This window comes from Otolemur garnettii, unplaced genomic scaffold (genome assembly GCF_000181295.1).
Source record: "Otolemur garnettii isolate 467f Iridium unplaced genomic scaffold, OtoGar3 scaffold00088, whole genome shotgun sequence".
Lineage (NCBI taxonomy): Eukaryota > Metazoa > Chordata > Mammalia > Primates > Galagidae > Otolemur > Otolemur garnettii.
In genome coordinates, this window is record NW_003852483.1 from 1,663,277 (window position 1) to 1,687,118 (window position 23,842).

General features: G+C 45.0%; 1 protein-coding gene across 4 annotated transcripts in view; it reads right to left on the reverse strand.

The window, feature by feature from the left end:
• The window catches only part of SYK (spleen associated tyrosine kinase), an 86,083-nt gene that overhangs the window by 56,570 nt on the left and 5,671 nt on the right, over positions 1 to 23,842 (reverse strand). For 2 of the 4 annotated variants that reach the window (XM_023516264.1, XM_023516263.1), the window contains exon 2: positions 730 to 844. The exons of the other annotated variants lie outside the window; for them this stretch is intronic. The gene's annotated coding sequence lies outside the window, so the exon portion shown is untranslated. The remainder of the gene's footprint in view (positions 1 to 729; positions 845 to 23,842) is intronic. 4 annotated transcript variants of the gene reach the window in all.

Below are 23,842 nucleotides of genomic sequence, written 5' to 3' on the forward strand. Positions count from 1 at the left end.
AGAGTGCCCCTTGATCTGCTCCCAATCCAATTCCAAGACCCATCCCACTCAGAAGAACAGAGGCAGTGGGAGCTTCTGGGGGAGGCCATAGGGACAACAGTCAGCAGACCTGACTTCTTCTGTCTGACTTGTAAGGTCTTGTTAAAGTTTGCAGCTTCCAGGCACCATTACTTCACTTTTCCATCACTCCTCCTGGACAGCATCCCTTCCCTGGGACCCTGAAGCTCCTGGAGAGACCAAACCACCTGATTTAAGCAAAAAGAGCAGGCTGAACATGGATCGTAAAACCCCAGAGTTGAAATGAATGGATGTTTTTAAAAAAAAAAAAAAAAACACTACCATTTTTTTTCTCTAGCTAGTTAAAAAATAATTATGCATGATTCATGACTGGAAAACATTATAGAAGCTTATGGTGGTTTCCTAAGATTTCATAGCTATGTCTTTCATAAATCTGAAACAGAAATATACCTGATGCTTAAAGAAACTGGCAAAGGTTATATGAAGATGAGAAGGATGATTTGGCCCATGACAACTACAGCAAGCCCCGGGGGGCACACAGCCGTGCTCACCGCTGAAGGGGGCAGGTGCTCGGGGAGAAGGCTGGCGGCATGTGGGAGGGAAGCACCCGTGGGCATGAAAACCAGGAATCCCTCCCACGGCCTCCTGGGCGGCACAGAGGCCTGAAGTCAGAGTTTCAAAATACGCTTGAGTCCTACGAATTTGACCTACCTCCCTCTCCTGGACTCAAACTCAGGGCTGGAACCCCAGGTGCAGCCGGGCAGCATGGAGTGTGGGAAGGGAGGAATCACAACAATCCGGAGGAAAGTTCTTAAAAGGAACACAGCTGAAATGGAGAGAAAGCAGAAGATGAGCATCAACAAGCCGGACTGCTTCCTGGGGGGATGTGTCCGTAACTAGGGAAGTGGCCTTTTCCTCAAAGTGCCAGCATGCAAAACAGGCCCGAAAGCAGAAGTGTGAGGTCCCGGCAGCTCAGGGCCTCTGATAATCGCACATTCAAATTGAAGTAATGAATGCCCGGAGACACTGACCCTTCCAGAGCCCGAGTTCAGGAAACAGTCAGTGCACATGGCCAGCCAGGAAACACCTTCTCCCAAGGGTTCTTACTGAAGCGAACTTTGTCTAGAATTGCTGGGTAGGGTATAGCAGGTTTTCCTGGCTATTTAATAACTTGTGAAAAGTCCTAGGTAAAAGATGTACCAAATTCAACCAAAAGGCTAAAACAAATAGGAGGGAGATGCTTGAAAAAGCCTTCAAGAAGACCTCAAGATGCTCATTGCCAGCCAGGAGACTTAGCAAGGTCAAGCAGAGGTGGTCTGTATGGCAGCAAGGCCAGAGCCAAGGTGCCGGCTCTCCCTTCCCTGTTCCCTGTCTCCTGGGAAGACAGCTGCTCAAGGTAGTAGCTGTCAAAAGTACCAAAAGACGCCACTTTATGGAGGGCCTCTGACAAGACCCTCTAGTCGAGACAGGGGTCCTTTACGAGCAGCTACTAAATACTCCCACACTCCGGGAAACAAGCAGCCTTTGAACTTCTTCCTCACTCCAGGCTGTGACTGCCCCATCGTGAAAAGAGCCACAAACAGCCCAACCAGGACTGGCTCCGCAAAAGGCAGTGAGACACCCCTGTGCATGCACCCCTGGAAAGACCGCTCTCCAGAGCAGGGCGCTGGACGGAGTCGTGGTTGCTGTGGGGTTAGACGCTCACAAGAGATGTGTTCAGAAAAGTACCAGTAGTCACCCCAAACCTGTGAAAATGACAGCTCTGTGAAAGTCTTCTCATTTAACAGATGACAAGCTTGAACCACATGTTTAGCGCTGGCCGGGATGACCGTGACAATGATGAGAACAGCCATTCCACGAGCACCTGACTCAGGGCACTCACTGGCCGACCTGCACCCCAGCCCTAAAGGCGGTTACTGCTGTAATCCCCAATTCCCAGACCTGGGAAGTCAAGGCTCAGCAAGGTCAGCTACCTGAACAGCACATGGTCAGTACTGAGCCAGTATTGAAGGCGGCATCTTCCCTCACCTGCAGCATTTAGAGACTCTTCATGTGGTGATGAAGGACACCTCATCGTCAACCCATCCAAATGCAAGCTCAGGGCCCTGCCTGCCAAACACCGAGAGCCTCGTTGTTCTCTGGAGCTGTGCCCATGAACTGCATCCATTTACATGTTCAAGTTCTCTTAGATCACTCCCTTCCCACATTCCTTAGTCAACCCACGGATAATCCCACTCATCTCACCTCCCAATCATTTGCCTCCAAATCATGTAATACCTTTTGCCTCCTCATCTCTCTTGAGCAGATCTGGCTGTCCCCCTTGCTCCTTTCCCACATGTTCTTTCTAATCCATGGACCATTCTTGTGTTAAAAATCCCCCACTACCCAGGCCACCTTCTGAGTTCAGGGTCAAAACAGGCTTCCCAGGCCAAGGCACAGTGGCTCACACCTATAATCCTAACACTCTGAGAGGCTAAGGTGGGTGAATTGCCTAAGCTCAGGAGTTTGAGACCAGCCTGAGCAAGAGCAAAACCCTGTCTCTTAAAAAAAAAAAAAAATAGCCAGGCGGACACCTGTTAGTCCCGGCTTCTTGGGAGGCTGAGGCAAGAGGATCGCTTGAACTCAAGACTTTGAGTTGCTATGAGCTGTGATGCCATGGTACTCGAGGCACTCTACCCAGGGTGACAGAGTGAGACTCTGTCTCCAAAAAAAAAAAAACCAAAACTGGCTTCCCTGAGATCTGGCTTCACAGTCTATGTGCTGTGTCCCCTGCTGCTCCCAGAACATTCAATCCCCTACAGGTAGCAATGCTTTTCTTTTGTACTACGCAGCACTATTTTGACTTAATTTACCTTTACTTTCACCCTGTCTTTACTAAAAATAAAGGAAAAGAACAAACAAACAAACAAGCCAGACACATGGCAGGTGCCTGTAGTCCCAGCTATTGAGGAGGCAGCTGCAGAGTTCGAGGTAGCTGTAGGCTATGATGCCACGGCACTCTGCCCAGGGTGACTGAGTGAGACTCTGTCTCAATAAAAAAAAAAAAAGAAGAAGAATATTTATACCTGAGGATTTTGTGTGTGTGTGTGTGTGTTCATTTTCTTTTTTTTGTCCTTTAGATGCTATTGCAAATGGTAATTTTTCTTATTTGAAATTCCAACTGCTTACTGCTGGTATACAGAAAAGCAACTGACCTCTGTCTATTGACCTAGTATCCTGCAATCCCACTCTACTTGCTTCTTAGTTACAAAGGTTGTTTAATAGATTCTTTCAAGTTTCTACATAGATAAGCATGTTATCTGTGAATAAAGCTATGTTATTTCTTTTTAATTGGATCTTTCTACCTTTTATTTCATTTTCTTGCTCAATGCACTAGCTAGGGCATCCAGTATGCTGTTTAACAGAAGTGGTAAGAGAGGACAGTCTTGCTTTGTTCTTAAGTAGAGGAAAGTGTTCAGTCTCTCACCACTAATTATGATGTTAACTGTAGGTTTTTTGCGGATATTCTTTATAAAGTTGTGGATGTTCCCCTGTATTTCTAGTTTGGAGAGAATGGGTGTTAAAGGATGTTAAATTATGTCAAGTGCCCTTTCTGTACGTATTGATATAATCACATAATTTTTCTTTTATAGCCCGTTGATCTGATGGATTATATTAATTTATTTTTAAATGTTAAGCCTGCTTTATATATCTGAAATAAACCCCACTTGGTCACAGTACCCCATTCTTTTTATATATTGTTTAATTTGCTCATTTTTGTTTTTTGGAGATAGAGTGTCACTTTGTCACCCTCGGTAGAGTGCCGTGGTGTCACAACTCACAGCAACCTCAAACTTTTGGGTTCAAGCAATCCTCTTGCCTCAGTTTTCATTTTTAGTAGAGATGGGGGGGGGTCTCACTCTTGCTCAGGCTGGTCTCGAACTTGTGAGCTCAAGTGATCCACCCGCCTTGGCCTCCCAGAGTGCTAGGATTACAGGTGTGAGCCACCACTCCTGGCCAATTTGCTAATATTTTACTGAGGGCTTTTGTATTTATGAGTGATATTGGTTTGTAATTTTCATGTCTTGTATTTATTACCTAATATTGGTATTGCTCATAAGATGAATTAAGAACTGTTTCTTTTGCTTCTTTTTTCTGGAAAGGATTATGGAAAATTGATATTATTTCTTCTACAAAGATTTAGTAGAATTCACCAGTGAACCTAGCTAGGCCTGGTAATTTCTTTTTGGAAGGTTACATTGATTTAAATTTTAGAAACATAGGGCTATGCAGGATAGCTATCATTTCTTTTGTAAGTTTTGGTACTTTGCATCTTTTAAGAGTTAGCCTAATTTACCTAAGTTATCAAATTTGTTCACAATATTCTTTTATTATACTTAGGATGTCCATGGCATCAGTTGTGATGATTTCTCTTTCATTTCTGATATTAATAACTTGTATCTTATCTATTTTTCTTGTTGACTTTGGCTAAAGTTTTATCAAACCATTTTCCTGTCTTCCATTTCAATAATTTCTGCTTTAATTTTTATTATATTTTTCCTTTGCTTGGTATTGGCTTAATTTGCTCTTCTTTCCATAGTTTTCTAAGGTGAAATGATAAATTATTAACTTTGTATATTTCTTCTATTTAATATATGTACTTAGTGTTATAAATTTCCCTCTAAGCACTGCTTCTGCTGCCTCTCAAAATTTTTGACAAGTTGTATTTTCATTTTTATGCAGTTCAACATATTTTAAAATTTCTTTTAAAACTTATTATATAACTGTAAGGGTTATATAAAACTCTGTTGTTTAATTTTCAAATACTTGGGGATTTTCCAGCTATCATTTTTGTTATTAATATTTAGTTTAATTCTATTGTGCTAAGAATATAATTTGTGGGGTGGTGCCTGTGGCTCAGTGAGTAGGGCGCTGGCCCCATATACCAAGGGTGGTGGGTTCAAACCCAGCCCCAGCCAAATTGCAACAACAAAAAAATATAGCCGGGTGTTGTGGCAGGCACCTGTAGTCCCAGCTACTCGGGAGGCTGAGGCAGGAGGATCACCTAAGCCCAAGAACTGAAGGTAGCTGTGAGCTGTGACGCCATGGCACACTACTTAGGGCAATAAAGTGAGACTCTGTCTCTAAAAAAAAAAAGAAAAAGAATATAATTTGTATGACTTTTATTCTTTTAAATTCGTTAACAGATATTTTTTAAGAATATGCTATACCTTGGTGAATGTTCCACGTAAGCTAGAGAAGAACGTGCATTCTTATGTGGTTGAGTGAAATTTTCTGTTTTTTTTCCTTTGAGACAGAGTATCACTATGTCACCATAGGTAGAGTGCCGTGGTGTCACAGCTCACAGCAACCTCAAACTCTTGGGCTTAAGGAATTCTCTTGCCTCAGCCTCCCAAGTAGCTGGGACTACAGGCACCCACCACAATGCCTGGCTTTTAGTTGTTGTTGTTGCTGCTGCTGTTGTAGTTGTCACTGTTGTTTGGTAGGCCACAGGCCGGATTCGAACCTGCTAGTCCCATTGTACATGGTTGGCGTCTTAGCCACTGAGCTATAGGTGCTGAGCCTGAGTGACATATTTTTAAAACATGGCTTGGTGCCTATGGCTCAAGCGGCTAAAGCGCCAGCCACATACACCTGAGCTGGTGGGTTCGAATCCAGCCCAGGCCCACCAAGCAACAGTGATGGCTGCAACCAAAAAAATATAGCCAGGCATTGTGGCAGGCACCTGTAGGCCCAGCTAAGTTGGAGGTTGCTGTGAGGTGTAACAATATGGCACTCTACCCATGAGGCTCCGTCTCAAAAAAAAAAAAAAAGAAATATTTTTAAAACATCAACTAGATGAAGGTGATTGGTAGTACAGCCCAGGTCATCTATATCCTTACTGATTTTCTACCTATTTGGTCTATCAGTTACTGACAGGAGTCTGAAACCTCCAACTATAACAGTGGGTTTGTTTCTTTCTCCTTATCAACATTCACATTGTATATTTTGATGCTGGTGTGATGTACATACATGCTTAGGTTTGTTATGGCCTCTTGGATGTTTGACTCTGTTACTATTACATATACTTATTATATATTATTATCATTGTATTTAAATATTATTATATACAATTTCCTTGAAGCTCTGACACCTGTCGGGGATGGGATTTTTGGTCATTTAAGTTACATAGGAAGACAGGAAAGTGTTGGACGATGAGGGATTCCCAGTTGAGGTAGGTCTGTAACAAAGTGGGCTCCTGGAGAGTAACCTTTGTTATAGAGAAGACTCTAGGTACACTCATAATTATCACTCTTTCCCTCCCCTGCCAGAGCCACCGTAAGTACCTGCTGAAGTTTATGTTAATCACACTTTTTTATGTTTTATCCTTTCTGACGTTTTGACATCTGTGGCCCTGCTGATGCGGGAGATACCGTCTCTCCCAGCACTAGATAATCTCTAGAGAGGGTGAAAGACTCCTCATGTGCACTCACCACTTCCAAAGCACCTCCTTTATCAGGCTCTCACAGCCAAGCCACTGCTCTGCTGCCCTAACATCTTACGGCCAGGAACAGACAACTGGGGACAGCCCTGCACCGCAGAGCCTGCTGAACGCATTGAAACCAGCCAAGCCTACGCCTGCTGGCCCTGCCTCACCTTTCCTGGAGAAAGCACCGGCTCTGGCCCCACACTCTCCCTCATTCTCTCTGCTCCACCCCTACCCTCACGTTTCTCCATCTGGCCCTGTGTGGTGGACTGTGCCTCCTTTTTCTAGGGGTCTGTGAGTCTAAACTTCCTCCCTCATGGCAGTCCTTTCTGGGTGTGCATGTCTTATCACACTTCTTAAAGCACACACCGGGTACCCTTAAAGGTAAGGGCCCTGGAGGTAAAGCCCAAGAACGTAGAAGCCCTCCTGACACTTCTACCCACAGGAGTTTCCCTCTTTTTCTCAGTGTTCCACAGTCAGCCCCAGAAATTCATCAAAATCACCATTTAAGAGTTTCTATCTATATAATCCTCCAAAGCTTCTGCTCCAGGGAAATAGGTGTGGCATCCCTGATGAGCCATCTCTCCAGACCTCTGGGTGTCCACCTGCTGTGGGACCTCAGTTCTCTGATAAGATAAGTCACTGATTTTCAGTTTGTCCAGCTTTTTGTAAGGATGAAGTGACAACTCCCAAGCTCTTCCCAGGGTGAAGCCAGAACCCTTGTTTACCTAATGCCCATGACATGGCCTATAAATGGTCATCCATACATACATTTCAGATAAATGAATAAGCAAATGGATTCATAACTAAGATGTGATTATTCTATAATAGATGATCCATAACCCCATCAAATATCTGAGTGACTCAGTAAATGATTATTGGGATTATAATTATTGAACAGATGGACAAGCGATCAGGATGTGATTAATCTTTTCCAGCCAGGAGCCCTGCTTGTTCCTCTCAAATCTCAGGAAGCCAGGTTGCTCCAGAGCCCCCAGTCCAGTCCACTCCACATCTGTCCAAGTCAATAGCAGAGGCCAGTGTCCCCAAGACCCCACATGCTCTGTATTTGACACCCTATCTATCTATTCCATATTTTCCTTACAGGAATGTTGAGACTATCCTAAGATGCTTCTACCTCAAAATGTTAGGTCCTTGTTTTACTGTACAGGTATGGAATGCACAAGAAAAATCAGTTTCGTGTTACACACTCCCACCAAAAGCAATATAGTTAGCAAGACTTTCTTTCTTTTTTTTTTTAGAGACAGAGTCTCATTTTGTCACCCTCAATAGAGTACTGTGCCATCACAGCTCACAGCAACCTCCAGCTCCTGGGCTTAGGTGATTCTCTTGCCTCAGCCTCCTGAGAAGCTGGGACTATAGGCACCTGCCACAACGCCTGGCTATTTTTTGTTGTTGTTGTTGCAGTTTGGCCGAGGCTGGGTTTGAATTTGCCACCCTTGGTATGTGGGGTCGGAGCCCTAACTCACTGAGCCACAGGCGCCACCCTAGCAAGACTTTTTCTTATTTAGACATTGTCTAGTTAGATTTTTTAACAGGCTTATTAATCAATCACTGCTTCATCCAAAATTATGGAGAAATCCTGGGCCTTGTTACCCTAACTCTTTTTTCTTCTTATGCACAACCTTTAACACAATTTGACATCTAAATTAAAACAACAAAAATAACTCTACAAAATTTGAGTCTTTGCTCTTGGAAGGCAGTGTTAACCTTTACCTTTCACCCCGTAACAAGGTCAAGCTGCATTTGGTGCACTTTATTTTAGGCAGGACCTTCCTGTGGAGTCACTGGAAGCCTGAGTATGTGTAGGGGAGGACAGATGGTCTGCAAGGCAGTGTGAGTCCAGCTCCAGGATCAGAGCATTTGGATCCAAAACCTCACTCCACTCCCTTTAGCCAGGATACTAGGCCTCCACTTCCCCATCTGTAAAATGGGAATAATAGTGAAGCCCAGCTCGGAGAGCTGATGTGAGGATTCCATTGTCAGTCTACGTGAGACTGTCATGGTTCGAGGCACCCAGTAAGAGCTACACTGGTGCTGGTGACAGGAGTGGGTGTTCCAGTGACAGTGGGAGGATGGCTCAGGGCCCACCCTCACTGTCAGGTGGGGACGGCCTCACTCCTGGGAAGGCATGCTTACATGTTCTTACCCACCAAACCGGCTCAGGGGTACCACATAAGGCTAATTATGTTAGGAGGGATAATCTGTATTACAATATCTTTCTAAAAGAGAGTCATATTAAATTATTCAGGGGGGATGAAATTTTATGATGGCTACACTTTAAAAACACTTCAGGGGAAAAAAAGAGTAGATGAAGCTAAGATGGCAAACTATTGCCTCAACTAAGTTCTGAATATAGGTGTGATCATTAGACCACTGTCTCTACTTGTCTATATATTACAAAGTAGTCATAAAAAATTTAAGGTTTTTCATTTAAAAATATGAAAGCAAAGCAAAAATCTCACCCTACATAATGTGGGCTCCAGAGCAAGATTAAGGCATCTCCCCATCAGCCAGCCACCCCTCTGACCACGAGGGCCGGCACGATGCACATATGCTAGTCACCTGCAAGGCAGCCGGGCAACAATGAGCTACCGCTGTTTGCTGCACTGATCTCATGGGAGGAACGGAATGGCCAGGACAGTATAGACCAAAACACCTTTTCCAGCACACAGAGAGATCACGAGGACCAAAGAATGGTGTATAAGAAACACGGAACACAGACAGCTCTAAATAAAAAACTCAGCTACGATTGTTGTCTAAAGCACTCTGGTCACAAAAACCTCTAAGTGCTAAAATGGCCAATGTTCTACCCTTCAGGGAATAGAAGTTCTTTGACAAAAGGACCACTTCAGTTCATCCTTTACCGTCTGTGGAACAGCTCTGGCCGCAGGAAGCCTGCCCTGCCGCTCCCGTGGCTGTCCTTAGGCAGCACTGCTTATGGTAAAAATGATCCCTGACTTATAAATTGCATCTGGGATGAGAGAACTGTACATTCCTGATTAAAAGAACAAACGAGTGGGCCTGTTACTGGTGGGGGCCTTGAAAGATATGAGGGCTGTTCAGAGAGAGAATCGTTCCAGGTGTGCACCTGAGCCATGGGGACTCAGGCTGACAGAATGCCGGAGGCTGCTCTGTGTGAGGCACAGGCTTCCGCCTGCCTGGCAGCCTCTGGTGAACCTGTGCTCGGTATGACCTGGGCTTGTCCTGTGGGTCTGCACCCTGGGAGCCACGCGGACCTCCGGGGGTATGTACTATCCTACCTCACTGGCTGTCTCCAGCTTGTGCCGGTGCATGGAGACCTCATGCAATCTGTCTCTGCTCATGAGAAAGGCATTTATTGTAGATATACTGACCATGAAAAATGAGCTTCTCATAAGAAGGATGTGCGATGATTAGAAGAACCTTATTGCGAGAAATATCAAGTTGATGAGACTGCTTCTTTCCCCTAAAATTATGATCTTTATTTTTCTGGATGTATTTGCTGATGCCCTCTGGGGACTAAAACAGTGCCAGGCACCTCAGAGGAGCTTGATGGAATGAAGGGCAGGTGGAATGAAGTGCCAGGCTAAGAGATTCCACTGTATTATAAAGTAGTTCACTTATTTCAAAAACACACTTCTTACAAAACAGTCAAATGTATTGGTTTTAAAAATTATTTCTTTTGTAAAAGAGAAAAAACAAAATATAGTGATTCTCATTATTCAAAGTGGTTATGTTCTATAAAGTCACCCCAAATGCTGATTAGCAAATGCTGATCCTCGGTGCCTCAGGGGTTACGTGCACAGAGCTTGTGGTCACAACCACCAGCTAGTGCATAACTTGTTTAATGTGTTTCTGCTTAAAGACACTTTGTTTAATATTCAGTGCTGAGTCATTGAACACAGGGCCAGCATGGGCGAAGCTTCTCTCTCTCACAGGTTTTCTCACATCACAAACGTCTTGCACTTAGGGACACTAAAGAACCCTTCAGTTCATTTTAAATAGCAAAACCACCAGGGAGAAAAAAATTACAAAAAATGTAAAAAAGAAAAATAAAAACATGTAGCACTCACTAACTTCACTGGGAAAGGACACTCGTTTATAGGACGAGCTGAAACAAGAAGCCAGAGGCTCGGAACAATTGTGCACATGGAGTGAGTCAAGTTCTGTGCTGCAGGGACGTGACCTCAGATGACCAGGAAAGCACTGAGAATACTGAGGTGTGGGTTACAAATAAATCCTAATGAGCAGGTGAACCCAAATTCACAGAAGCCATGAATGATGAAAATCGGCTGCCTATCACCTGACATGGGAACGTTAATGTGACTCTGATTCATTCTTCATCCATTCTGAGTGACTTCTAGAACATTCACAGGAATGACTTGATGGTCACACACTAGATGGGCCAGTATCGATTATGATAAAAATCAATACACAGGTGAGCAGATACCCATATTTGGAAATTTTTCATTTACAAGTGTTATTAATGCCGCAGAGATGCTGTATGGCGTGGTCAGGATCACCCACACAGGGTGCATGAACAAGGCAGCAGCCTGGACAGGGGACAGCCTAGCACCCAAGGGTCCTATGTCAATTCGTTTTGTGTTGCTATTAAGCAGTGTTTTTCAACCTTTTTTATCTCACGGCACACTTGAACCTATAGTTAAACTTCCGCAGCACACTTACAGTATGTTGATCGGAAAAAAAAAAAAGAGTAAATAAAAAGAATATGCTTTCTGTGCTTTGAACTTCTTTTGAAAATAATTTAATTAATAATCTTTTTATTGTTTGGGATTCATTGAGGGTACAAAGAATTAGGTTACACTGATTGCATTTGTTAGATAAAGTCCCCATGCCCCTCCCTTTTCCCCTCTCCCTGCACCCTCATCCCCCTACCACCCCAGCTGGTATTAGCTCATCTACTGCCTTCATATTAGAATTGAGTACATTGGATTCTTGCTTCTCCATTCTTCTGATGCTTTACTAAGAAGAATATGTTCCACCCCAATCCAGGTTAATATAAAAGATGTAAAGTCTCTGTTTTAATGGCTGAATGGTATTCCATGGTGTATATATACCACAGCTTGTTAATCCATTCTTGGAGTGGTGAGCATTTAGGCTGTTTCCACATTTTGGTGATTGTAAATTGAGCTGCAATCAATAGTCTAGTGCAAATGTCCTTATGATAAAATATTTTTTTTCCTTCTGGGTAGATGCCTAGTAATGGGATTGCAGGAAAAAGTTTTTGTGGCACACCTAAGATTCTCTTATAGCACACCCATTAGAAATCACTGCTATAAAGGGATGCCTTGAACTCAGTAATATATAAGGAAAATTGCTTTCTTTGGCTCATGGTTCTGCAAGTTGTTGGGCTTCTGGTGAGGGTTTCAGGAAGCTTCCAATAAGGCAGAAGGCAAAGGGGGAGCAGGTGTGTTACATGGGAGTAAGAGGGGGGAAGGGGTGCCAGGATCCTTTAAACAACCAGCCTTCTAGGGAACTAACAAAGTAAGAATTCATCACCCTCTTTGCCATGAGGAGGGCATGAGGCCAGGCCTGAGGGATCTGCCCCCATGCAGCCAAACACCTCTCAGCAGACAAGGGGTCTCAGCTGCTGCCTACCCTAGACAAAGCCTGAAGAGCTGAAGATTCTACACAGCAGACGAAAGCCAACCATTTCTTAAAGATGAATGGCATAGGAAATTCTGAATGGCTGGCTGTCTCACTGAGAAGAAATACAGATCAGATCAATTCATACTCTCTCTCTCACACACACACACCCCCCAAGCATTATTAAGAATGAATAAAATATTCTATTGGGTCCCTAGAACACATCCTAGGCTCCTCTGTGATTTATTTCAAAGATGAGGAACCTAAAATTACACTAAAAGAAGAGAAACAACAGGAGAAAGAAATGCCAGAAGAAGAATGGTCCATCCTCCTCAGATATGAGCCATCACTCGGGACAAGACTAAGAGCAAGGCAGCAAGGAAGTTCATGACCAACCAACTCCTTCAGAGGAAACAAAAGGTCATTGATGTCCTTCACCCTGGGAAGGCAATAGTACCAAAGACAGAAATTAGGGGAAAACGAAGGGACAACCCAGCAGTAGTACTTCTGTATACATGTCCTGGGGACTGAAATGAGCATGTTGACAGGACCCTGCACTGCCATGACCCCCGCAGGATCAGTCCCGATAGCCCAAGATGGGCAATCCACCTAAGAGTCCATCAGGGGATGAATAGGTGAATTTTTTTAAAGGAATATATATGCACAATAGAATCCTATTCCACCTAAAAAAAGAAAATCCTGTCATTTGGGATACCATTGATGAACTCAGAGGACATGAAGCTAAGGGAAATAAGCCAGGCCCAGAAAGACAAATCCCACATAATCCCATTCACGTGGAATCTCAAATAATCAAACTCCAAGCAGCAGAGACTGGAATGGTGCTTACCAGGGACTGCGGAGAGACAGGAAAGGGATGGTCAGAGAATACTGAGTGCAGTTGGACAGGAGGAGACAGAGAATAATCAGCATTCCTGGTGATGGATAGCTTCATTACTCTGATTCAATCATTCTACACTATATACATGTATCATAACACCACTGTATACCCATAATTATACAAGACTTTAATTTGTAAAAAAGTTTTTTAAAAAATGTTACTGAGCCTCTGGCCATACATCAAGCCAGAAGACAGAAGAGCAAGTCCACTTGGTCTACAGAGGTGGCAACACGTCTAACCCAGAGGCACATGGTCTGGCTGGGCTCAGGGCTGCAGTGAGGGGCTTCAGTGGCCAAAATAACCATGGAAATCAGGAAGGCTCTGATGTCTCCATTGAGAAGCAGAAGGTCAGAAACACAGCTACATATCTTCTAAACACCTGCTTTAAAATCACTCTATGTGCTTCTTAAAAACACGGATGCCGCTGAGTCCACTGCAGCGCCCTGAACCAGACCTGGGTGTTTCTGATGAGCACTAAGGTGCCCGGCCTCAGCTTTCATCAGTTAAGTTCACCTCGTACAGAACAAGTGCACAAGATCAGTTATTCTGCAGCCCAGCTGTGGGTGGGACACCCGGGGAGCTGTTTTCTCAGTCCAGAAATTTGCTCAGAATCTGTAGGGGATGGGCCCAGGCATCGGCATTTTCTGAAAAGTTCTCTAGGTGTGTCTAGTGCATAGCCAGAGTGGATAATCGGTTGCTCAAGAATTATACCCTCCACAGGGAAGGCTCCAGCTTCAAAATCAATCCAAATACATCTGACCACTGCAGTGAGCACAACATGGGCTCCCAAACAGGGAGAAACAGACAGGGCTGAGGAAAGAATCCCAATTTCCACACTGGATTCTAAAGAAGTAATGTGAAACCATCATTCAGGAAAACAGTTTTAGTCCAATAACCTCCCCAACCCTGCACACAATAATTTTTATTTATTTATTTATTTATTTATTTATTTTTGAGACAGAGCCTCAAGCTGTCCCCCTGGGTGGAGTGCTGTGGCATCACAGCTCACAGCAACCTCCAACTCCTGGGCTCAAGGGAGTCTCCTGCCTCCGCCTCCCAAGTAGCTGGGACCACAGGCACCCACCACAACGCCAGGCAATTTTTTGGTTGCAGCTGTCATTGTTGTTTGGCAGGCCTGGGCTGGATTCTAACCTGCCACCTTGGGTGTACGTGGCTGGCGCCTTAGCCACTTGAGCCACAGACGCCAAGCCCACAATAATTTTTAGACATATCAATACTGTTAGCACAATAATTCAGGAAGAAGAATCTTGGTTGTATCCTTTGCTGCAAACTGAGCCTAAGGGCTGGCTGTGGGTGACATTCCTTTGGGAGGTGACAGGGCTATGCTTCCTGATGTCAGGCTGAATCATGACAGGAAGTCCTGCAATGCACGAACTCCCCGAAGCGACCTCTCTTGTGGTATTTTATCTCAACTCGAATTAAGCAGCACAGGAATTCTAGTAATAGGCCAGCTGCAGGTCTCTGCCTCAGCCTGCCACTCCCCGGGGGTACCTCGGGTGCTCCCCTCAGCCACCTCCAGGACTTCCTAAATGAGCAAATAGGACACATTCCCAGAAACAAGTCTATTTTCTCGTATTTGCAAGTGTAGAGCAGGATCACTCCCCCAGCGTTATGGTTTTTCTGTTTCGCCTTCATGAGGAGCGTTTCTTCTTTTCACATCTTCCTTGCAAAACGGGCAAAACTTCAGATTCCAAACATTATGAGGAAACAATGTCGAATTTTTTCAGCTACACAGAAATGAACAAGTACTAAGCTTTTCTCCACCTCCCCAAAATTCCCTTGAACAAAAAGTTGGTTTATTCACTCCCAGAAACAATTCCAAACCAAGTGTGCTTAGGCTGAGGATGGGTGAATTAGGAGCCTTCTCCAAGGCTGTGTCCCCACCCAGAAGACACTTCAAGGTAGCAACAGGAACCATATCAGTTCCTAGGGGTCTTGTCAGTGACACTGCCACTAACTAGACTTTACACAGGAAGCGGGTATGCATGTGCGTACACGTGTGTCTGTGTGTGCATGTGTGTTTGTGTGTTGAGTAGGAGATCACGATGGCCTTGATGAAGGGCCAGGCCAGAACCCGGTGTATAAGACTCAGGGTCTCATCTCAAAAAAGAGGGTGCTCCTGGTGCTTCCATTAGTTGCAGGGATCAGATCCCCTTAGGAAAATCAGGAGTGGAAAAGTTGTGAGTGTGACAACACCCTTCAGACAAATCAAGGCACTGACAGCTAAGAAAGGTGGGACATGGGGAGAAGCTTGTCACCATCCTGGCCTCCCCTGGGGACAGCTGCATGAGGCTGAGGGGTAACATGGTGCCCAGCAGACCTCACTGCCATGGCAATGCCTTATCCGTCTGCTCAACACACGGCCACCAGCCACATGGGGCACCTGGCCCTCGAGATGTGACCAGTGTGACTGAGAACTGGATTTTAAATTTTATTTAAATGTAAATAACTAAAGTGTCTGTGGCTACATGTGACTAGTGACCCCGAGCAAGCATCCTTGGTGGGGAAGCAGGGAAGGCCCATTTATCAATACTAGAGGCCCACTGTCAACACTAGAGCAACAGGCAGTGCCCACCCTGAGTCAACACGATGCAGGCTGCAGGTCAGGCGGATGCAGGGCATGTTATAAACACACCCAGGGACAGTCTGTGTGGTCTGGGCTTTTCTCCCTTCCAGAAGTTTCTTCTACTTGGGCCAAACTTGGAGGCTCTGGGTTTTTCTTTTAAGGGGGTGACACATTTTTCTCTAAATGTCTAGTTTTACTGTATCCAAATCATATTTGATATATAAAAACATAAGAAAGGAACTTTAAAAGAACCCAAGATGTGTAAAGAAGTTGCCTGCCACGCAGGGAGCACAGAGCACACAGATACGTCCACAGCGTGGTCTCCACAGGACATTTTAAACTGCAGGATAAGGGCTTAGAGATCCTCTGAGAACTTCAGAGTGAGAACACTGCCATGACCCCCAGGGTGTCCTTATCCAATGACTGGGGATGGTGGAGTTGAGGACAACACCCCCCCCCCCATGCATTGCTTATTAAACCCAGCAGGTTGACACACATCATCAGGACACAGACAGGCAGTTTTTTTCAAAGTGACACTGTTAGGCAAGAGCTATTCTATTTTTGTGACCGTTCCATAAAGTCTACTAAAATCCCTGTGCTCCTCAAAGACCCTTTTCTTCAGTCCCCAGGTAGTTTGAAGCTACCTGCCCTTGACTCCCTGCACCCAGCCACAAGCAGTTTGCAGGGGAGCCAGTGCGCTCGGCACTTTGCATAGAGCATCTCTGAGTCTGACAACCATCCAAGAGCAGGTGTTTTTGGCCTCCTTTTGCAGATGAGGTGGGAGAGCAGGAAAAGGACAGAATCAGGTCCTGGGGGTGTGGTCTACTTCTGTTAACCACATTGACCCCCAGAGAGGGGCTCGGAGCTACTTCTTGGAACTGGACGTTTACGGGTCAGAGCCATGGTCCTGGAGACGCTAACACAACTGCATGTGATGAGCACAGGGTGCTCCCAGGCAAGTGTGGCCTGGTGTGGACGGAGGCAGCTTGGGGCTGGGGAGGTGGCAGCTGCAGCCTGTGCCCAGAGGGCCTACAACAGGGCAACACTTCATGTTACTACCAGCATCAGCCTGCAGGGCCCAGAAGCCAACCACAGACACCAAGAAACCAGGGAGTGAGGTTGCGTACATCTCTTTCATGAGAAAAACTATTTGACATGAAGAATAAAGATGACAAATCGTCTGACAGAAAATAAGTACGGTGGCCCAATGATACTGCTAAAAGCAACCTTACAGAGGGAAACCACGCAGATCATCTCCTGTAGAAAATGGTACAGATGGGGTTTTCCATCTGACCAGGGCTCATGTTCTCGCTCTGAGAATGATTTTGTTTGCACTTGTGTCTTGCAGGTATTAGAGTAGTGCGCTGAGGACCCGCTGACATTCTGATGGAGAACATCAGATGTCTTCCTCTGGAAATCCCAAAGACTGCCAGACAAGTTCTCTTGCCATGGTGAGTTCTCCCGCACCTCTCTATCAGTCTGCCTGTCTGTCTCTTTTTGCACACGTCCAATAGGGAGGAAACACTCCAGCCGGCCCAGAGTCTGCAGTCTACCCAGAGTACCAATAAATCCCAATTTGGTGAAAACCTCATTGGCCTTCAATAATGTGCTTGTTTATAAAATCCTACCAACTAGTTCTAAAACAGGGGTTCTCAATGGGCCACTGCACTGGGTAGAGGTGGGGTGCCAGTAGCTTTAAAAAATATCCAAAGGCAGGCCACAGGTGAGACCACCCCAGGCTCTTTGGCACCAGTGACTGACGCCAGCTCACGGCCATGGCTGTGTGCAAGCACGCTTGAGAAACCTGACCCCATAACTCTGCTCAAGCAAGCTGACCTCTGGAAGCCCAGTTCCTTGCTAGAAGACAGAATGGTGCCAAGGGTCCCGATGGCTCCTGTTCCTGGTCTCAACCTACTCACTTTCCTTTTCCCTAAAGCTAACCACCTTATTATTTTTTTTTAAATCAAAAATAACACATACTCATGATCATTGTCAATACTGCAAACATCGAAAGCAGGCAGAGTAAAACCATGAATTTCACATTTTTTTCCAAACCAATACTCCTCCCCTCCCAAAAGGGCTATTGCTCTCAGGTCAGTGCCCACATCTCCAGATCATTCTATATATTTACTTACACACACACTTGTTAGACAGACAGACAACTATGAGCAGTAAATAACAGTCTAATGTAGCCTATCATCACATACATGCAGTGATGGGGCGGCGCCTGTGGCTCAGTGAGTAGGGCGCTGGCCCCATATACCAAGGGTGATGGGTTCAAACCTGGCCCCAGCCAAACTGCAACCAAAAAATAGCAGGGCGTTGTGGTGGGCACCTGTGGTCCCAGCTACTCGGGAGGCTGAGGCAAGAGAATCACCTAAGCCCAAGAGCTGGAGGTTGCTGTGAACTCTGACACTGCAGGGCTCTACTGAGGGCCTCAGAGTGAGACTCTATCTCTAAAAAAAAAAAAATACATTGATATGTTACGTCTTACTTTTTCATCAATCTTAGACATATTTTTTTCTTGCTTCAAATGAGGCAGAGGGACATTTTTATATTTTGGTGTATACAAATTCTATACTTTTTAAAAGCTTGCACAGGATTCAAACCCATGGATTAGATACTCTGTAGTTTATTTAACCAGCTTTCTATGTATTTCTTTTTCCTTTTTTTCCCTTGCTATTACAAAATAAAATGTCACAAGGAATTACTGTAGGTGTATATATTTCTCCACTTTTGTCCACATATGTGTGTAATAAGTTCCTAAAAGTGAAATTGTTGCGTCAAAGCACTTGTGTGTTTTATATTTCAAAAGATATTACCAAATGGACTTGCTGGTGCCCAGCTATATTTTTTTTTTCTTCTTGATTTGAAAGAACTCACTGCATATTAAGGTTACTGGTGCTTACAAGCATTGGAAATAATTATGTCTGACAAGTTTTGTTTCCACTTACGTATGTAAATTTTTCATTTGTATAGGAATTTGGTTAAAATTTTAGGAAATTATACTCACTGATCTTGTTTTATTATGAATTCATATGTTCTATCACATTTAGAAAGGCCTCCTTCACTCCACTGTTATTTAAAAATCTACCTAAGTTTTCTTTTAGTATTTTTATGATTTTGCCGCTGTTTTTTCAGCCTATGTTCAATTTGGAATTTATTTTGGTATAAAGAGCAAGGTTTTGTTTTTTCCCAACAATATGCCAATTTTTCTAAAATCACCCATCCACTCATAGCCCTCGCTGTCCCCATATTCTGACTGCTGTGAACCAGCCCCTCACCCTGCTCGAGGCCCACGTGTGATAGGCTGCCTCCATGGAAGCCTGTCCTACGATCTTGTGGGGTTTGTCCCCTTTTAACACCCGCACTTTCATTTCTTCCCTGGGTCTTCTCATAAGTCTGTCTTTTAAAGTTTTAGTTTTGTGAATCTAAAGTGAAAGAAATGTGGCACCTTAAGTATTCCAACAAGCTTAATTTGTATGGTACTTGCATGCACAATATTCTGTGACCTCTGTGCCCCGCACTCGGTACCCGGACAGTCACTTTTAGGAACTTATTACACATACTTATCGACAAAAGTGGAGCAATATATATGCCTACAGTAATTCCTTGTGACATTTTATTTTGTAATAGCAAGGAAAATCTGAATGAAAAAGTGGAATGAATTAACCCACTTTTTGTTCAAGGGGATTTTGAGGGGATATTCATTTCTGTGTAGTTGGAAAAATTCAACGTGTTTTCTCACAATATTTGGAATCTGGAGTTGTGTCCATTTTGCAAGGAAGATGTGAAAAGAAGAAATGTGCTCTTCGTGAAGGCGACACAGAAAAACCATAACGCTGAGGGAGAGACCCTGCCCTGCACCTGCACATACAAGTCGCAGAATGGCCAGCAGTTATGATGGGCGCTGTGTTTCTAAAATAGTTCTCTTCCTGTTCTCATGCTACTCACTCTTTTATCCCCCAAGCAAAACTCCTTACTCTATTATTATTTTTCTCAACTGTAAAAAGCACAAAGTCATCGGAAACATGGCAGGCATACAACAATAGTCAGAGAAAAAATGTAAACTTTACCTTTCTCTCCAAACAAATTCTACTCCCCTCCCCAAATAACCATTAGTCTTCACTTAACCATTGGGGGGGGTGAATTGTGGCCATCCGCTCCCCCACCACCCATGCAATTTCAAATGTTAAAGTTCCAACTCCCTAACCTCTTAGAGTGAGACATGATTTGGAGAGAGGGTCTTTATAGTGATGATTACAGTCAAATGAGGCCCCTGTGTGTGGCCCTGAGCCAACAGGACTGGTGTCCTCATATAGAAGGGGAAGGTGGACTCAGAGACACACACGCAGGGGGGATGCCACATGAGGATGAAGACGCCTTCCCAGGCCAAGGAGAGATTCTCCTTCACGGCCCATATCTTGATCGCCGATTGCTTGGGCTCCAGAATTCTAAGACAGTACATTTCTGTTATTTAAGCTGCTAAGTATATGGGACTTTGTAGAGAGGTCCCTACAAAACTAATGCACTACTCCTCTATTAAGGTGCACTGACAGTTTCCAGAGTTTTCTAGAAGGAAATAAGCTACAAGGAGGATCTTCCATGTCAGTCTTTGCAGACATTGGTGGCTCCCTCAGGGAAATCATCCCTCACAAACATCAGTGCTGGGAGTTCTTAGTGGTGGGGTACTCGGTGCTGGGGTACTCAGTGCTGGGGTGCTCAGGCTGGGGGTTCAAGCTTGCTTCCCACATGACACTAATTCACACCGGATGGTAGGTTTGGAGGTAAGCTCAATCTCTGTGGAAGGGAGGCACACACCAAAGCCTCAGATGCCCTCACAATGACCACTCAGTGGTCCAGGATGTGCGGCCAATTCCTACTGAATTTGCTTAAGTTCTTGACATAGGTAAAAAATCATAACAGTTAACTACAGGTAAAAGAGTAAAACCAACCTGCCTTGAACTGAGCTTATGGCCTCCCTCAGGCTTCCTTGAGTCTGTTAATAGGACTTTGAGTCCTCCCATCACGTAAGCATAACAGCACATCCACTCCCGATAAGAGAAATGGATGAGGACTCTGGTTCTGGATCAGAAACACTTAGGTTCAAAGGCTCACATCCCAGCAATGTCACTCAGTAGCTGGACAAATCCCTTTCCCTCTCTGGGTCTCATTATTTCTCAGCTGGCTGAAAGAGATGGTCCCTAAGATCCTGAAGGAGTGAAGGAAATTTCACCCCCAAATATGACCCCCTCGTATAAAGAATATTTCAAAGTGAAGGCCATTCTAGGTCCAGAAACACTGGAGGAGGCCGCCCCTCCATCTGCATAAACAGGACTGGCCAGATCAGAGGATCAAAGGGGACATTTGACACCCCTTCCCCTTCCTGTTATCTCAACATATTTTAGGAATGAGGGTCAGGATGGAGTGGACCTGGCCCAAATCATTTCGGTCATAAACATCTGTCACCCAGGTTAATCTACAAGTCAATCTATTTCTCCCCTACCCATTCATCCCCCTAGCAGCTGTTCATACTCTAATACTCCTCAGTATCCCCCTGTCCTCTGAAAAGTCTATATGAAGATATCTGGAAACTTCAATCATCACTCTGAATTCTCCCCCTGGGCACTGTAAATAAATCCTCTGTCTTAATTGTGAGTTGATTCTTCAGCAAGCTTTAGAGGGCAAGTTGCCCCTCACCCCTTCCATCCCGTCCACTTCTAACATCCTATGCATCTTTACACAGGCTTCTAAGAAATCCATGATTTTGGACTCTCAGTGTTGAAATAGCAGGATGAACTTCACACCTCTTCTTAGACGCCCTTCCTGTGAGAACCACAGGGTCACTGGCTGGGCTACAAGAGGGGTGGTGAAGACCACAGAGGCAGCAACGCGCAACCTGGGAAACCCAACACCCGGGCCTGCGATATGCACCCTGCTCTAGCCAGGCCCTTCTCCTTCCTCTTCACCCTGACTTCCCTCACATAGCCGTGACCATCAGCTGATTGGCTTTGCTAACAAGAAAAGGAAGTGGTGGACTTCTGCCTCAAGCCTATGCAGCAGCGATCAACGCAGAGAAAGGAGAGAAACAACATGAAAAGCAATGTTGGGGGAAATACAGCCACTCGCGTGCTGGGGAGCTAGGGAGGCACATCTTTAGCAGCCTGGAAACATTGCTGCCCTGGAAAGACACAGCGAAATAGGCTCAGAGTAGAGGGGGAAACCACAGCGCTGAATGCAGGCAGGCAGCAAAGGCGCAGGGCCTTAGAAGTGGCAGGGACCTGAGGGAGGAGCAGGGTGGGGCGGGGAGGAGTGGAGAGGAAAGGAGAGGAACAGAGAGGAGAAGAGAAGGGCAGGGAGGGGAGTGGAGAAGTAGGGAAGAGCAGGAAGGAACCAGTGCTCCTTAGTTGCCAAGTAAGCAGCAAAATCTCCCCCCCTTCCTTGTGGAAAGGATGTGAGGCTTGGACACCAGGGCATAGCGTCTGTGAAGAACAGGGAGCCTCCCCACACACTGAGTCCTGGTTCACCCTGCCTCATGCATTTCCATGTCCCACCTTCCCATCTCACCTGCCAACAAATGCAGCCTCAAAAGACTAATTCATAGGGCACCTCAGGAAAAGAACTGCACACACTGTGGAAATACCAAGCACACGAGGAAAGCTGACATCACGAGGGAGAAGCTCCAGTCAAGCAGACAGAGGGGCCATTGCCCAGGAAGACCGGGTAACAATGCAAGGAGAGAATGTCCCCACTGGAACTAGCCATAAAGAACACAAGAACCTGATGTATCATTAAAGCAAACAAACAAAAAAGAACTAACTGCATTCCTTGAAAATTCACCTGATTGCTAAAATAAAAAAGAAAAAAAAAAATCTCGGAAGATGAACTGCAAAACAAGATGGATGGGGCCAAAGGGCTTTTCTTGAGATAAAGATTAATCTCATGGCAATAGAGAGGGAAATATTAAAAGAAAAAGTATATTCATCACAGCATTGCTTACAATATCAAAAGTTAGAAAAAATCTAAACTTCTATCAACAAATTATTGTAATATAATAAAATACAGTAATCCAATGGGAGGATTCCTTGAACTTGGGGGTTCCAAAGAGTGAGACCAAGAGTGAGACCTTGTTTCTACTAAAAAGAGAAAAACTAGCTAGGCTACTTGGGAGGCTGAGGGAGGAGGATCGTTTGAACCCAGGAATTTGAGGTTGCTGTGAGCTAGGCTGAGACTATGGCACTCTAATAGCCCAGGTGACAGAGAGAGACTCTCTAAAAAAGAAGAAGGAGAAGAACAAGAACAACAACAACATACACCCACCCCCAGCATCATCTTCTGAAGATACAGACATTGATATATGCACATAAGTGCTCAGGACTGAGATAGCTAACTGGTCTCCCGCAGTGGGGTTGGGTAGAAGGCCAGAAGGGCCTTTCAGTTGCTTGTTGAATCTGAATCCTTTACTAAAGGACATATATTCATGTATTATTATGCAAGTAAAAATTTTCAAAGAGAAAAATGACAGAAAGTTCTTCCATCCTGGAGGTCAGAGAAACGAACTTTAGCAATTGTAGTCACTCATCTGAAAGCTCCCTGGGAATGCTCTTATGAGCCTCCATCCAAACCTGCAGAGCTTGATTCCCATCACCCCACCAGGGAGAGGCTCGGACAGCTTTGTCCGTTGTAACCACACACCGGGCACCGGGCACTGCAGACACAGTCTCAGTCACACATCACAACCACACCGTCTGCAATCACTCCATTTACAAATCCTCAAAAACAGCTTAAAAATGTTCCCCCCCCACCCCCAATTTAAACCCCCGGGGACCTGAGACCCTATTCTCAACATTATCTACAGAAATATTCATTAAGCGTGGCTTTAAGGCATCCTATCCATCAAATAGTGCAAATATTCTTAGCACTTAAGGTGAGAACAACCACAAGACTCTGCCTCTCCAAGAAAAAGCCTCAGCACCATGTAAAGGAGCAGCCAGAGGCCACAGTGTGTCCCAAGGAGGCTGTAGGTGCACGGTCTTCAGAGGTGCTCTAGGGACAAATGCTGTCCATGGTGGTGTGGGACGACCAGCCAAGACAGGCCGTCAGGGAGAATGTCCATGCGCCTCACCGCAGCAGCACAGAGGCTCCGAGGAAGGCCCCAGCAGTCATCCCTGCTGGCTGAGCGTCATTTGCCTCACTTTCCCCACACTTGCTTGAGCAAACCTTCCTAGGAATTCTGCTTCACAGTGCCCAGCACCCACTTGAG